Source organism: Chiloscyllium punctatum, chromosome 4 (assembly GCF_047496795.1).
Source record: "Chiloscyllium punctatum isolate Juve2018m chromosome 4, sChiPun1.3, whole genome shotgun sequence".
Classification (NCBI taxonomy): Eukaryota; Metazoa; Chordata; class Chondrichthyes; order Orectolobiformes; family Hemiscylliidae; genus Chiloscyllium; species Chiloscyllium punctatum.
In genome coordinates, this window is record NC_092742.1 from 22,699,556 (window position 1) to 22,705,555 (window position 6,000).

The window sequence follows — 6,000 nt, forward strand, 5'->3', positions numbered from 1 at the left end:
GGAAAGTAGTTTCAACAAGACGAGTTCCAAACATTGCTGAATATCTCCAGAGCCTGCTCCAGAGTGTTTCTGGAGGAGAACTTTGCAAGCAAATACACAGAATGCTGGAGAAACGCCTCCAGAAACAAAAGTGAGGACTCCCAACAAAACATGGTAAAGCTAAAAGTTCATGTTAAAAAAACTAGCTCTGTGCATGTAGTTTTTGTTGGCCCACGTTAAAGCACCAATCATCACTCACTGATAAAACTTTAATACAAGGATACTGTAAATCAATAGTCATTGCTCAAATGGTTTCCATTCACTTTACAATACTTTTGATTTCATTGTTCACACAATAGATTACTGGTGCTGTAATCTTATCAGTAAATTTAACTGACGTCAAAACATGCAAGTAAAGCAACAATTCACAATGGCAATCTGAATCCAAGACTAAATCTTAGTTTAGAGATTTATTTTAGTTTTGATTCCACTGTGGAATGAATAATAATGCTTTATTTCCAGTAAGCCTCCACCTACAGGTAGGAGGGCATTCAGGAATGAGCAGGTATTTCTTCTCCTTCATTGACAGTGCATAAATGTCACAAGCGTAGTCATTTTTCCCCATTCCTAATTGTCCTTGAGAAATTAGTGCTCAATCACCTTCTCAAGCCTGGTGTGTATCAACTGCATGATTTACTGAGCCATTTGAAAAGGGGTTATGATCTACCATGCTTTTGTGTGTTTCCAGGCACCTATAGATCAAACCATTTCCTTTCCTAACAGGCATTAGTGAATTAGTTGAATTTCTATGACAATCTTGAGTTACAATTACTAATGCCAATTTTATAACGCTAGATTTATTTAATGAACTGAATTTCACAACTGCAATGGCAGAATTTGAATTTGCAAGTTTTAGTCTGCATTACTAATCCAGCAGCGTAATGAGCACTGGGAGAAAGTGAGGACTGTAGATGCTGGAGATCAGAGTCGAGAGTATGGTTCTGGAAAAGCACAGCTGGTCAAGCAGCATTGGAGGAGCAGGATAATCAACATTTTGAGCATAAGCTATTCATCAGGAATGAGGCTTGTGGAGCCAAGGGGGCTGAGAGATAAATGGGAGGAGGGGTGGGGTTTGAGGGCGGAGTTTCTGTCCTTGTTGTGGTTGGAGGGGTGGGGTTTGAGGGTGGAGTTGTGGGAAGTGGAGGGCATCATCAACCATGTGGGAGGGGAAACTGTGGCATTTATAGAAGGAGCCAATCTTCTAGGTTCTGTGGTGGAGCTGGTTCTCCTGGGAGAAGATGCAGCGGGGGCGAAGGAGTTGGAAATAAGGGATAGCATTATTCCCAATTCCGCTGCCTCCACCGCATCTGCTCCCAGGAAGACCAATTCCATCACTGAGCACAACCATATATCCTCCTTCCCTCCTGGAACCTTCCCCTGCCACCACAAGAATTGCAAAACCTGCGCCCAAGCTTTACTCTGTCCAAGCCCCCAAAGGAGCCTTCCACTTCCATCAGAGATTTACCTGCACTTCCTTACACATCATTTACTGTGTCCAGATGTGGTCTCCTCTACATTAGGAAGACAGGACACCTACTTGCGGAACGCTTCAAAGAACATCTCTGGGACACACACACAAAAAAAACCCACCGCCCTGTGGCTGAATACTTTAACTCCCCCTCCCAGTCCCATAAAGACATGCAGGTCCTAAGCTGCCTCCATTGCCAATTCCTTACCACCCCACACCTGAGGAAAAATCCCTCATCTTCCATCTTGAGACTCTCCAACCACATGGGATCAATGTGGATTTCCTCATTTCCCCTCCCCCCACATTATCCTAGATCCAACCTTCCAACTCGGCACCACCCTCATAACCTGTCCTACCTGCCCATCTTCCTTCCCACCTATCTGATCCAACCTTCTCTCCGACCTATCACCTTCACTCCCACCTCCATTGTACTCATAGGACTATCTTGGCATATATACTGGGAGCAGCAAGGTGAACAGAATCTTCCACAACATGCATGGGATGGTAGCTCAGAGTAAAAGGATACCTCCTAACCTTCAAATTAATAATGGCCATGATTTGTGTGATGGTGTATTATCGAGTCAGAGTATATTGGTCAGCCTTAGGTAGCTTGCTTAGAATGAGTAAAGATTAAATTTATCAGGAATATGGTGAGGGTGGAGGATTTAACAGTTAAAAAAATATGCTTTTTACCACACTTATGTAGAATTTTTATGATCTCGGGAGTTTCAAATATTTTAAAACCTTCTAATTTCTGTAGATGTGTGGTCATTGTTGAAATGCAGAGTAAGGAAGCCAATTCGCAGACAAAACATTCCCACCTCAAGGTAAATAACCTGATCATCTGTTTCGAGTGACATTGCTTGAGGGATAAATATTGGCCAGCACACCAGGACCTCCTTCAATCTTTGAATGCAATCTTCCGAGTTTTTCCAAGAGAGTATAGGAGGCTTTGATATAATGTCTCATCTAAAAGACAGGTTGTTAGTGTAGGCATTGGCCTTATTGCTATTAATCCAGTGACCCAAATAATGTTCTGGGGTCCTGGGTTCAAATCCCATCATGTCAGGTAGTGAAGTTTGAATTCAATAAAAATCTGGAATTAAGGATCTAATGATGACCATGAAACCATTGCTAATTGTCAGGAAAATCCATTTGGATCACTAATGTTCTTCAGGGAAGGAAGCTGCTGCTGCACTAGCTTTTGGAACACCGCCCCTTCATCAAGTTCATCACAACCACCTGATGAAGGAGCAACGCTCCGAAAGATAGTGTGCTTCCAATTCAACGTGTTGGACTACACCTGGTGTTGTGTGATTTTTAACTTCCTCATCACAGATTCTGATTTCTTTTTTAAAAGATACAACATGTGTGGATTTAAATCCTCACTATTTTCCCAGCAAATTCTGAGACGCTGTTTCTTCAATATCGTGCTCTCCACTATTATATCCTAGTGGCCGTCTTCTCCTTGACTTTTTCTGCCTGCATGCAGCTCTGTACCACTTTGCTGTGAGTTCCACAATAGGTAAACTGGTCTCAAACCAACACCAGCCAGAATGGTGAGCGAATCCTATGTTGTTGGCACCAATGTGACTCATGTCAGGCATCCAGCCGACCTCAACCCCTCTCTCCATTCGCAGTCTGAGATTCCAGAATATTCAGTCAATGCACTGCCAAGTCTATTGTTCCATCAAGCAAAAATGTACATTTTTGGGTAGGCGATGACCTAGTGGTAATATCACTATACTATTAATGCAGAGACCCAGTAAGGGGACATGGGTTCAAATTCCACCAAGGCAGATGGCAGAATTTGAATTCAATAATAAGCTGAAAATAAGTTTAATAATGACCATGCAACTATTGATGATTGTCAGGAAAAAACCCCATCCAGTTCACTAATGACCTTTAGGGAAGGAAAATGCCATCCTTTCCTGGTATACCCTACATGTGACTCCAGAACTACAGCAATGTGAGTGATTCTTAACTACCCTCTGGGCAATTAGGCTTGGGAAATAAGTACTGGTCCAACCAGTGACGTACACGTCTCATGAACAAATTTTTAAAAACTATGGCTATTGGAGAAATTGTTCTAAAGTGGATTTGCCTGTCACAAATCTCAGTATTACAGCAACCCATTGAGAGAGGAGAGATGCCTCAAACATTATGCAGAGTCTCTTAACAAATGGGATGTTTCCAATCACAGACAAAAATAGAATGAAAGACCAGCCAGCCCTTGTAGCATAGTGAGAATATCCCTACTTCTGAGCCAGGGGACCTGAGGTCAAGTCCCACACACTCCAGAGGTGGCTAACAAGAAACTATAGGGTGGATAGCCAGAGAGGAAATTGTGGAAACGGTGGAAATGTCTATCATGAGGGGCCACAATTTTAAGGTGATTGGAGGAAGCTTTACGGGAGATGTCAGAGGAAGGTTCTTTATTCAGAGTGGTGGGTGTGTGGAATGCACTGCGTAGTAGAGTCAGATACATTAGGAACATTTAAGCAGCTCTTGGATAGGCACATGGAAGCTAGTACAATGAAGGATATGTATGTTAGTCTGATCTTAGAGTAGAAGAAAAGGCTGGCACAGCATTGAGGGCTGAAATGCCTTTATGTTCTATGTTCTATCCCCAAGCAGGTTGATTGGAAAATATCACAAATGAGAGGTTGATGAGCTTAAGTAATAATATTTACCATGATGTGATCTTTTCTATCACCAATCCCCATGCTCTGTACTATATATCTTTTCTCATCTTTTTCCCTGATCAATTCTCCCCACCCCAATTCCAAAGTCGCCTCACAACTTAATTCCGACCATACCACTGACCCTCGTTTAGTGCCAACTATCTCCCTTTCCCTTTAGCCCCAGTAAGTATTTCACCAATTTGAAAAGTGAGTGGTCACTGCATTAGGTGCTAATTTTAAAGAGTCTCTTGTTTGTCTAACTCAAGGGAATGAATCTCAGCAATGAACCAGTGATATCTTCCAGATAAGATGGTATTTCATACAGGAGTAAACAGTTAAAAATAAAAGTTGGGCATCTCTCCTGTAAAAATCCCTGCCTCTTAATCGAGTTTGAGCACAACTGGGCTGGTAATTTAAGAAAAAAAAGTATCTAACACATCTGAAGGTGTACTTACAGCACTGTGTAAGTCTGTAAGGTGCCAATGCTGTGCAAATCAGTGACTGTGAAATTAATCAGTAAACACACTACTGACGTGACATGGCTAAAATTTTAACCCTTCCATTTATCCTCTCAAGATAAAGTAGTAACTCAATTTGAATCTATGTTTCCAACTGTGTAACAATGGGGGTTCCCCCCACTTAATCTACTAGGCAGAGCTATCCACGTTTGGAAGTTATTTGGATAGCACTTAGCAGCTGGACGAGCTTGTTCAACATTTCTCTGCTGTATTCTGTGATCCAACACCACCCAATATCATGAAACTTGTTCAAATAAACCTCACAACTCTGGGTGGAAGTTATAGCTGAATGTCAAGTGAACCTTCTATTGTTCAGATTACTCTTCCCTCACTCCCCTGATTCTGTGGCTTCTTTTTAGAAGCATGCCGGGCTCACATACATCCCAAAGGTCACTACCGAAGGCATTTTGTTCAAGAGAGAGAGAGAGAGAAGAGGACACAAACTCACCTCTCTGTCTATACTGGACTCCGATCTCCAGAATGGTCCTGGGCTTCCTCATGCAGCTCCTTTCCTGGTCCTGGCAATTCGGGTTCACAGCCGAAGATAACGTAGGGTCTGCTCTATCGCAGCCGGCACTACAAACTGAGGAGGAAACTCGCTCAACTCCTCCTGGCCTTTTCTCAAAATTAAATCACAGAGGAATTGTTTTGAGCAGGGTGCATCTTTCGTTGCCGTTGTTGTTTCGAGAATTGGGACTTAAAAGTAGCCTTGGACTGCTTTCTGTTGATTCTAATCGGTTCCAGCCCCAGTGGAAGTTCAGGTTGACAAGGTTACCTGTGTGAAGTCAGGACAGAGAAAAGTGAACTTCTCTGTAATTTTCGCCCACGCCCGGCTCCTCAGTGCAGTTCCTGATTTCTTGTCCCTGTCACAGGTTGCCCTTGTTGTTTCCCAGCTGCTGGCTCTGTCACAAACCCCATCTTCCCTCCCCGGAGCTCAGCAACCTGCACTCACCCCGAGAGGCAAACCTCACACTGTATCTTAACCAGTACCAAGCGTCCGCTGGGTCCTACAGCTCTTGTAAAACGGATCCATTAACCCTCAAGGAACCTGTCGCTTGCATCTTTTTCTCTCGCTATTAATCACCCTAGGTTTTCTTCTCGTGCAGTGATGTGTACCTACCTCTAAACTAGGAAGCATGGATTCGTGTCCCACCAGCTCAGGACGTGGATTAGCAGGTTTATTAGAAAATATCGAAAACGTCCTTACACGTAACATTTAATTTGACTCATCAAAAATAAAATCACTTTCAAATTGCACATTTGCCAGACTCTAGCAAGCATCTTTAGACAA

The 6,000-nt window shown here is 42.9% G+C and overlaps 1 protein-coding gene across 2 annotated transcripts in view; it reads right to left on the bottom strand.

The window, feature by feature from the left end:
• Positions 1-5,692, bottom strand: part of LOC140476126 (tandem C2 domains nuclear protein) — a 76,872-nt gene extending 71,180 nt beyond the window's left edge. For both annotated transcript variants that reach the window (XM_072568241.1, XM_072568242.1), the window contains exon 1: positions 5,158-5,692. The gene's annotated coding sequence lies outside the window, so the exon portion shown is untranslated. The remainder of the gene's footprint in view (positions 1-5,157) is intronic.
• Positions 5,693-6,000: the final 308 nt, after the last annotated feature.